The following is a 9,575-nucleotide window of genomic DNA, read 5'->3' as shown; positions in this document are numbered from 1 at the left end:
CATAGTCCTCCATGGACCTGACTATATCTTATTTAGATTGCAACATTGAGAATTTTGTAAATTCCACTCTCATGATCCAATGCACTCTTAACTTGCATTGCATATTGGGTAGTGGTTTATTTTTGTTATTCTTATATCCCTTTTCCTTTATTTGGCTTATATTTTTAGCCATTGCTTGAAAATTTTCTATAAATGACATATGTCTAGCCTTGGTGAACTCACTTGATTCTACTGCTTTAGATGTTGACATAACAGAGGTCATGTGCTCGAAAGTGAAAGTTGGCTTTGACTTACTTGCCAACTAGATATTATATAGCACCAATGCTTGAGATTTTGTATCTTCATCATCTTACTCATCTTCATCATCTCCTTCCACTTCCTCTCCCTTTGCCTTCTCAGATCTAGGCTTCTCTCCTTAGTCTATGTCCATGGGCTCTGATGTGGCTCTTTTTGTTCCCAAGAAGTGAGAGGTCAGAGGTGTGTGATTCTAAAGGATGTAAAATTTTCTTAACCTACTCCCATATAGATTTATTTTCACATTCCTCTACTATGGGATTGGGTCATGCTTATGTCCTTCTCTTTCCTTATCCTTTCTTCTTTCATAGATGATGTTGTGAGGATCATATTTCGATGCACCTACTTGCAAGAAATCAAAACTTTTCAAAATATTCTCCACTAGATTCAAGGCACTCCTTGCATTGACCACAAATGGCCCCACATCATGAGGGAGCTTGAACGCCACAACTGCCTTTGTAGAAGTGAAGTGACGACTGTCGCTATTGAACCTTTGCCTTATATACTCCAGTGCAAATACGTGGGGAGTAAGAAATTTCATCAACTGGTACGGTCTTTCTTCAAATCCATATCTCTTATGATTGTGTATTCCTTAAAGAGGTACCAGTTACCCACTCTCACATTGGGATTGAATTGAAATTTTTACCTAAGAAACTTAGGGGCTCTAATAAAGGCTCACCATGAAACAAAGTATATATAATTGACATGAATGATGACACATATTTGAAAACCCATAGTTATTTTTTGGTTTCCTTATCATGGGAAACCACTCAAAAACAAACAATATGGAATTTTGTTCATCAACCATTTTGGGCTTTAAGATCTCAAGATAAGAATGATTTTGGTGAATGAACAAATGAATTAGATAGGCTTGGTACCAAAATGATATCCCTTCCAAAAACTCTATTAGTTGGGCATGGATCTCATTGGATAGGAAGCAGAGAAAGTCATATTTTGTGTAGGCCAAACTGATCAGGTGACATATATTGACTAAGAAACCTAAGACCACCTCATTTATTTGGACATCATTACTAAGACCGAGGACTAGGGAAATCATGGAAAAAGATATTTTGGGCATAGAATCAAATACCATGATAGGGTAGGGAGGAGGCTCGAAAGGGGCGACAATTATTTCTTTGAAATTTGCATTGATTATTTGTTGCTTTACCTCTAGAGAGAGGCCCTTCCACTAATATTCTAATATCTCTTTGTCCAACCTCTACATACCATCCCTGTCCAGAAATGGAAACATATCTACAATAGCCTCTAGTGTTATATTGATGACTTCTTGTCTCCTTGAGTATAAATAATGATTCTTTGATTTGGAAAATATTGATTGACACACTATGATACCATTTTTGGGAAATGACACAATTGCGAGACCATTTCTAGGACCAAGATTGACTCAATAGATCGTTTTGTTTCCCCATTATATCAAAGGTTATACATACCAATTTTATATCATTTTTCATGTCAGATGTGGTTATGATAGGATCTCTGACATTGACATCCTTATCATAGAAATAATGATATTTGGACTTTTTAGCAATTGGAACATTAGAAGAACTTAGCACTGGTGGTGTAGCCATAGGAAATGAAGGATTTTGCTGAGGGGATATTAGTTGAATGAGGTGGAGTGAGTAAAAGAACAAGAAGTGAGGTTTATGAATGGGCCTTAACTAGCCAATATGGGACTGTCCTGTGGCTAAATAGGATTGGCCAATATTTTGGAGGGAGTTTAATTCGAATTTGGTGGACATTAGCTGGCTTAGCATGTGCAAATTTCAAATTAGCATTTTTTGAGAAATTCGCACTAAAAATGGAAAATTACATGGTTGCGTGGAGTGTGGGAGAGTTATTCTTGGGAAATGGAAGGCTAATTGATGTAAAGAATTTAGATTTCTAGGGAAGACAAGCACTTTTCATGCAATGGGATAGGGTTTCTTCCTAAGATCGATTAAACTATAATTTTGGCTTAGAGAAGGCTTAACGTGTTGAATTTGTGACAGGGAAGAGAATTAACAGTTTCAAATTGGAAACCTAAAATTGAAAAGGGAGAATTCAAGTTCTTCAAGTTGAAGGGTGCATCAAGGATATGAGCTCAAGGCCAAAGTGTACAAAATGAGAAACAAAATGGGCCTGACACCCTTTTATAAAAAAAATCATGCCACATGTGCGACTATTCGATGGGAATTTTTTTAAGGCTTACGTTACTGATGATGCCAACATGATAGGTGGTGTTGAAAAATGTAACTAGTATTGGTCTTCATAATTGTTGTCTAGCTCATGACATGATGTAATTTTTATGTAAAAAGAAAATAAAATTATTGTAAAGTTCAAATAAAAATTATTTTTATAAAGTATGGGTTTCATTCTCATTTTAATATGTTTCTAGGTCTAAGCACCAATTGTGTGCTCCTAGGGTTGACTCATGAGTCATTTTCATTGTCCTTATGTTCTATAACCTTCTTGGGATTATTTTATCAAACAAGAAATTTATTTTTGTGTCAAAAATGTAGTTTAAGCCTCCTCCACCAAGTCAGCCTCATTGAAGGGATTTGACCACTCTTTAAGACTATATAGAAGTGCAATTCGACCTATTGTGGCATCCAATCATCAAGAATTTGATATGAAATTTCTAAGAAAAGGAAAAATTTCAAAGAACCTAGAAAGATAGGTTTACATCATCGCAAGAGAAGGAGAAAGAGACAATTGCCTAGATAAAGTAGCTCTAAAATTTTTGTGTTTTCTGACACACTTGTGAGTGGACTGAGGTGAGTTGCATGGACAAAGGTGTAGACCAAAATTCCAGAGTTATAGAGAAGGGTCGAGACCTTTGGAAGAGTTGATTTGTGTTGGCTAAAGATTTACTAAATGGGACTATGACACATGACCACTAAAGTTTGACTGATCTTGTTTGGAGGCTGACTTGGTGGATTGGAGGAGGTCTTTGTCTTGTTTAAATGATCTTAGTTATATCTCATTTGATTAGGTTCTAAAGGAAGTGATGAGAATTTTTGGGTTTTCCTTAGGAGAGTGGTTTTTCCCTGGCTAAGAGCCTACATCGAGTATCCTTATTGTCTTGATCTTCATGTACTTATGTTTTGGTATTTTCTTGATGATAAGAAGATAAAACGAGACATAAAAGAAGATAATAAGCATATAAAGAAATCACAAGTAATTATCAAGATAATAAAATATTTATGCCTTTCTAATTTTCTAACATGGTATTAGAGTTAAGGTGAAGAAGGGAAAAAGGTAGCTTGAAGATCATCTGTTCTCTAAGAAGGATTCAAGGAGAAAGAAGAAAAGGTTTGAACTTTTGGAGATAATAAGGAGAAGAGAAGTCATACTTTTTTTTTACCTTTGAAGATATATTGAAGGACAAAAGACTTCAAAATATATCAAAAGAACACTCTTCACTCTTGCCTTGAAGACCAAGCCATATAATAGCTGCATTGAGATCAAGAGCATAATTTTGTGTTTACCTATAAGCTAAAATCATTATGGTTAGACCACAAACCTAGGCTAGTAATTGAAAGAGTACAGAAGGCATTTTCATCCCCAAAAAACTAGACTGAGTCTAGACCAAAGAACACTGACAAAAAGATAGAAGCTTTGTATAAGAGTCTTGTAATTCTCTTCAAAAATCTGAAACTATTAATAAGATTTTATGCATGTTTATATAATAAGGCCAAGACCTAACATAAGGATATAAGCAATTCATCTTCTTCGGCTAGTTATGCAAAAATTAAAAGTTTTTTTGAGGCAATAAAGAGTGAAAACATCCAAATATTATACTCCTTGAAGAAGCATCCAAAGTTTTGTTCTAAGGATACCCTAAGTATTGTTGGAAGGATACCAACATTTTTTTCTTGTGAAAGGATAACCGAGTTGTGTTGCTATCAAAATAATGGTCTATTTCTAAGAGAATGATATTCGAGTTTTGAAGAAGACATCGAATTTTTTTTTAGAGAAGGAAATGAGCTTCTATTGATATGATTTTATTAGAAGAAGAATACTAATCTGAGTTTATGAGAAGTTGTGAGATAAAAAGAGGGATGACTTGGTTCTTAAAGTGATCATGAGGCTAGGATGTCTCACTTTGATCAGAATATTGTGTAGATATGTTTAAAGGCATACTCAAGATGTGGAGCAAACTTTAAAACACAAGAAGTAAGGCAGAAGCATAATAATTGTTGTAATAGTACTATACACGAGCAAAGCATCCAAAGATTGGAATATTGGGAGAATATTCATTGCAAGTCAGTCTTCAGTTCCTGGGACTATTTGAAGTAAAATCACAAGAGTAACAAGCATCAATATCTTGAAGTAACTTTGATATATCTCTTGAAATATTGAAGAAGGATTCGTAGTTGTTTCTGATCATGGAGGAATAAGGTATGTAGCTCTTAAGGTACATATGATTACTTTATGCATAAATGGTCTAACAAGAAATACATTAGGGCTTTGTGACATGTTTAAAGTTTAAGGTTTCTTATCTTCATCTTGTTGAATATTTTTGGAATCTAGGAATAGTAAATCCTAGTTGATACTTGAAAACCTTGTCAATGATGAAATCCTAACCCTAATCTATTCTCTCTTAGAAACCCTAGCTCTTGAACTCTAGGGCTTGTAGCTAGTATAGGGTTCATGGAAAATCTTGACGATGAAATTTAGGGTATAACATTATTCCTCTAGAACATGTTAGGATTTGTATTTGAAAACCATAGGAAATCACCCTAAAAGATTCCATAGATTAACGAAATTATCTTCATGCTTTTTTACTTGTATATTTTTCTTGGTAGTACTTGTCATTGAATCTTAATGAAGGAATAAAAATTAGAAATATATGTTGATCTTATGAAAAACATGATGAATAGAGGGAATGGTAACTTGGTAATCAAGTTGGATCCTTGGGTACTCTGATAAAAGTAGACTCATACAAAGATAGACCATGAAGACGTTGATATTGTCATGGTAAGAAGGATCCCTTCACGAGGGAGCTCTTTCAAAGTTCGTAGAAGAAGTAAATCAAGGTATGTTTAAAATTCTAAGTTTTGAAGCAGGTCCCCATCATTTGAGCAGGTACGGTCATTTTTCCTTTAAAATATGTTTATGGTAATATCTCTCTCAAATCTAAGGTTTTGTTATAGAATCATGAAGATTCGTATAATATTAGGTTTTTTGACTTATAGATTAAATCAAACTTATCTTTCATGAAACCATATCTTTTTAGTATTTGAGGGCTTATGACAAAAGCCTAGTAGAGGTTAATAGAAGATCCTAAAAGTGAAACCCTGAGTGCAAATGCTTCTGCATGATTGAAACCATAACAAGGTTTAGATGTTGGATACCTAAAGTTTAATTTTTAATTTTTGATAAAACCCTATATGCTCTCATTGTAATGATATGAAAACCCTAGAATAAAGTTAACTTCATACTCTTGTACATATGCATTTGTGCTTGGTTGTACTTTTTAATGATATTTTTAGGTAGATAGTTTTCAAGAGATAAATTTATATGCCTACCTCATACCTGATGACGACTTTATGATGATGTTGAGCATAATGGAAAGAGTGAGTTGTAAGAATCTTGATGACATTAAATATTGAAAAATGACCTTGTTGCCATATGAAGAAAATGAATGATTTTCTTGAATGTCAAAGTTCTCTGATGATAAGATGATGCAAAATAAAGAGCCTATGTATCTGGAAGAATAAATTTGTCGATGACGAACTTATCTCCCTAAGTTGAGAGGGAGCTTGGATGTATTTATTTATGAAAGAAAGTGTATTTCCTCCATAGTTGAGAGGGAGGACATGATTCTCTACTCCATGTTTCATGTTGTCGTATGTTTTGTGAAGGACATGAGGAAAGAGTGAGATCGAAGAATGGTGAAAGAACTATTGATGGTTATTCGTGTTTGATGAGTTGTGAAAAAGACTTGGTTGTTTTGAGAATTGTTGAGGTTGATTTAGGTGATTGCTTGCAAAGTTGGAAAATGAATCTTTTGTCAAGATTTGTTTTACATAAGAAGCATCATAATGGTTGTAGACACTTGATTTTATGCTAGCATATTGATAGTAAGAACCAATATATTGGAAGTTTGATATTGGTTGGGGTCATGGAAATACTGTTAATTTTTGCAACTAGGGTCAAATTACATAACCCAAATGATAAAGATATTATGTACATTAAATTCCTCATTTTTAGAGGACAAAAATCGACCTAAATATTACCTAATTAGGTTAAACAGAAATTAAGTTTTGAATTATTTTATTCATGCATTCATTATGGAATGGGTCAGCTCTAACCACATGAGTAACTGCTTGGGTCAATCTTAACCCCAAGTAAACCCTCAAGAAAGACTATAAAAGGAAGAGACCTCAAGCTCATTTGGACACACTCAATCAAGGCATGTTTTATTCTTCTATTTTGTTTTGGCTCGCATAGGTTCATCAACAAAAGTTTTTATTAGGACCGAAAGTACAAGCGTAAGGTTCGCTCTGGGTTAGGGTATTCTAGATCTTGGTCGTTGGCACAGATCATAATTTTTTCGTCCACGTTTACAGGAACAAAGTAGTAAAGAGAGTGACTTTGGTAGTCTGGTCGCTCGAACACAGTTCAGAGGGAGCGACTCTGAGTTCTAAAGGGTCTAGTCCTTAGTCGCTCGCACTAGGAAGCCCTGGGAGCAACCCTAACAGTGCAGTCGCTGGCATAGCTCAGCCTAAGAGCTACTTTGATCCTCCTCGTCACTCACATAACTCATTAAGGGTGTGACAGTGGGGTTTTTCAATCTGGTGCCGAGGTTGCATGCACAGTTACCTCCTGGGAGCGACTGTGCAGTTACAGTCACACACATACAATCTTCATGAGAGATACCCTAAAGTTTCAGTCGCCTGTAGACACTGTTGATGAGGGCAACCCAATTCAGATCTAAGTTTTTGTCATATTGGCTTTAGTCATCTTTAGTTATCTGGTAGATTTGAGTTTCTCTATTGTTATTACAGATTTGTAGATCTAATCTATTGTTTTCTACTGCAAATTATATGTATTGGGTTCATTGTACTCTCTATTGTAAATGTTTCATGATGATCTACTAAAGAAGAAGTTTTGAAATGGTTTCCTCATTATGGGGTTTTTCCCTAGTCTTAGACCAATTTGATGTCTCTTATGGCTATTTTGTTGTCTTCTATATCACTACATATATTGTTCTTTCTTCAATTACGTTTATAATTGATTATATTGCTAATAATTGGATGCATTGTTAATGAAAAGATAAATTAGGATAAAGTGACTGATACAACATTGAAAAATCTGAAAATTTAACATGGTATCAGAGATGAGGTGAAATTCAAGCCCAAGAGAAGAAAAGGTTTGAAGCTCTCTCCGTCAGATAGCAGATGACCTAATCAAGGACATGATGTTGTCCTCTACCTTCAAGGAGCATGAAAAGTTGGGTGATGCATCAAAATTTGTTGCAGGGAAAGTCAGATTGGAGATCATAGCTGAAAACAATGATGTGATGGAATACATCCAAGGAAGAATGCTCAAGCCTATAGAAAATGCTTCCGCTTCTCTCAAGAATAGGTACAAGAAAGGTGACTCCAAAGAAAAGAAAATTATAGTTGGTGGTTTACAAGATCATTTACTTGCTTATGTTGGGAATTTACGAAAGTCCAAAGATACGTATGACAAGATAGCTGCTATGTACGAGGTTTAAAACTTGAATGAGATTATCTCTCTGAAATATCAACTCAAGGAAACTAAGATGAACAAAGGGGAAACAATTCAATCCTACATTATTCAGATCTCCTGCCTTACAGATCAATTTCAGAGGGTTAGAGAAAATGTGTTAGACATGGAACTCATAGTTGTGACCCTTCAAAGTCTCCCTCCCATTTGGGAAACCTTCATTATGACTATCAGCGACAACAATGTTGTTCCAACATTTGATGAAATTGTTGGGAAGCTCACGCAAGAAGAATTTAGAATGATAGAAAGAGGAATGATTCAAAAGCATGAAGAGGGAGAGCCCACTACATATATCTCTCATGAAAAGAAGAAGAAGACAAAAGGAGGTCCACCACGGAAGCCTCCTCAAAACTTTCAAAGGAAGAGCTATGATAGAAGATTCAAGAGAGACTCCTCAAGTGATCATGAAGAACATTTCCCTTCTCCAAAGAAGTCAAATTCTCCTAGGTATGAAAGTAATACAATGAATAAATCTGAATACATTCTCATTTCTGCTCTTACTAGTTCTTCTCCACCAGATTCGTGGGATAGTTGGTTAGTTAATAGTGGGGCCACTCATCATTTCTCTAGTTATAAAGAAGTCCTCTCTGACTTGATAGAGAGGGAGACTAAGATAAATATCATTCTTGGGGACAACTCTACTCATCCCGTGAAATATTATTGGCACTGTTAAATTTCAGTTAAATTCTGGGGAATCAGTTCTGCTGCATGATGTCATGTATGTACCAAGATTAATGAAGAACCTGGTATCTGTATCTACATTGGAAGACAAAGGGAAGATGGTTTCCTTCATCAAAGGTAAAGTTATAACTTGGCCCACTGATTCACCCATGAGGGATGCCTTCACACTAGGATCAATATTTTAAGGACTTTATAAGGTCACTGGAAGACCTCTCTTTGCATTGCCTCATAATTCTAATAATTTGAGTGAATTATGGCATTGAAAATTGACTCATCTTCACTATGATGTACTTCTGAAATTAAATAAATTGGTCACTGGTATTCCTGATGTTCAAGCTCATCATGATGGAGTTTTCCCAGGCTGTGCAAGTGGAAAGAAAACAAGGGCACCATTTCCCTCAAGTGAGAAAAAAACTCATGACATCCTTCTTCTCATTCATTTTGATATATGTGGTCTTATGCATGTACATTCTGTTGGTCGTAATCTCTACTACATCAATTTTATTGATGACTTCTCAAGAAAGACATGGATATATTATCTTAAGCATAAGGATGAAGCCTTTGAAACATTCAAGTAATTCAAAGCCTTGATAAAAATTCAATCAGGAAAAAGAATGAAAGTCTTCAGGTTCGACAGTGGAGTAGAATACATGTCAAAATAATTCATAGGATTTTGCAAGAAAGACGAAGTCAAGAAGGAAACAATTGTGCCATATACTCCTGAACAGAATGGCATAGATGAAATAAAGAACATGTATATATTAAAAGTTTCTCATGCTATGCTACATGATCAAAAGGTTCCAAAGTTCCTTTGGGCTAAGGCGACATCTACTGTTGTATAT

The sequence above is a fragment of the Pinus tabuliformis genome, chromosome 4_2, assembly GCF_031772625.1.
Source record: "Pinus tabuliformis cultivar Carrire ecotype Pingquan chromosome 4_2, CPIR1, whole genome shotgun sequence".
NCBI classification, from domain to species: Eukaryota; Viridiplantae; Streptophyta; class Pinopsida; order Pinales; family Pinaceae; genus Pinus; species Pinus tabuliformis.
Note: the sequence above shows the minus strand (reverse complement) of the source record.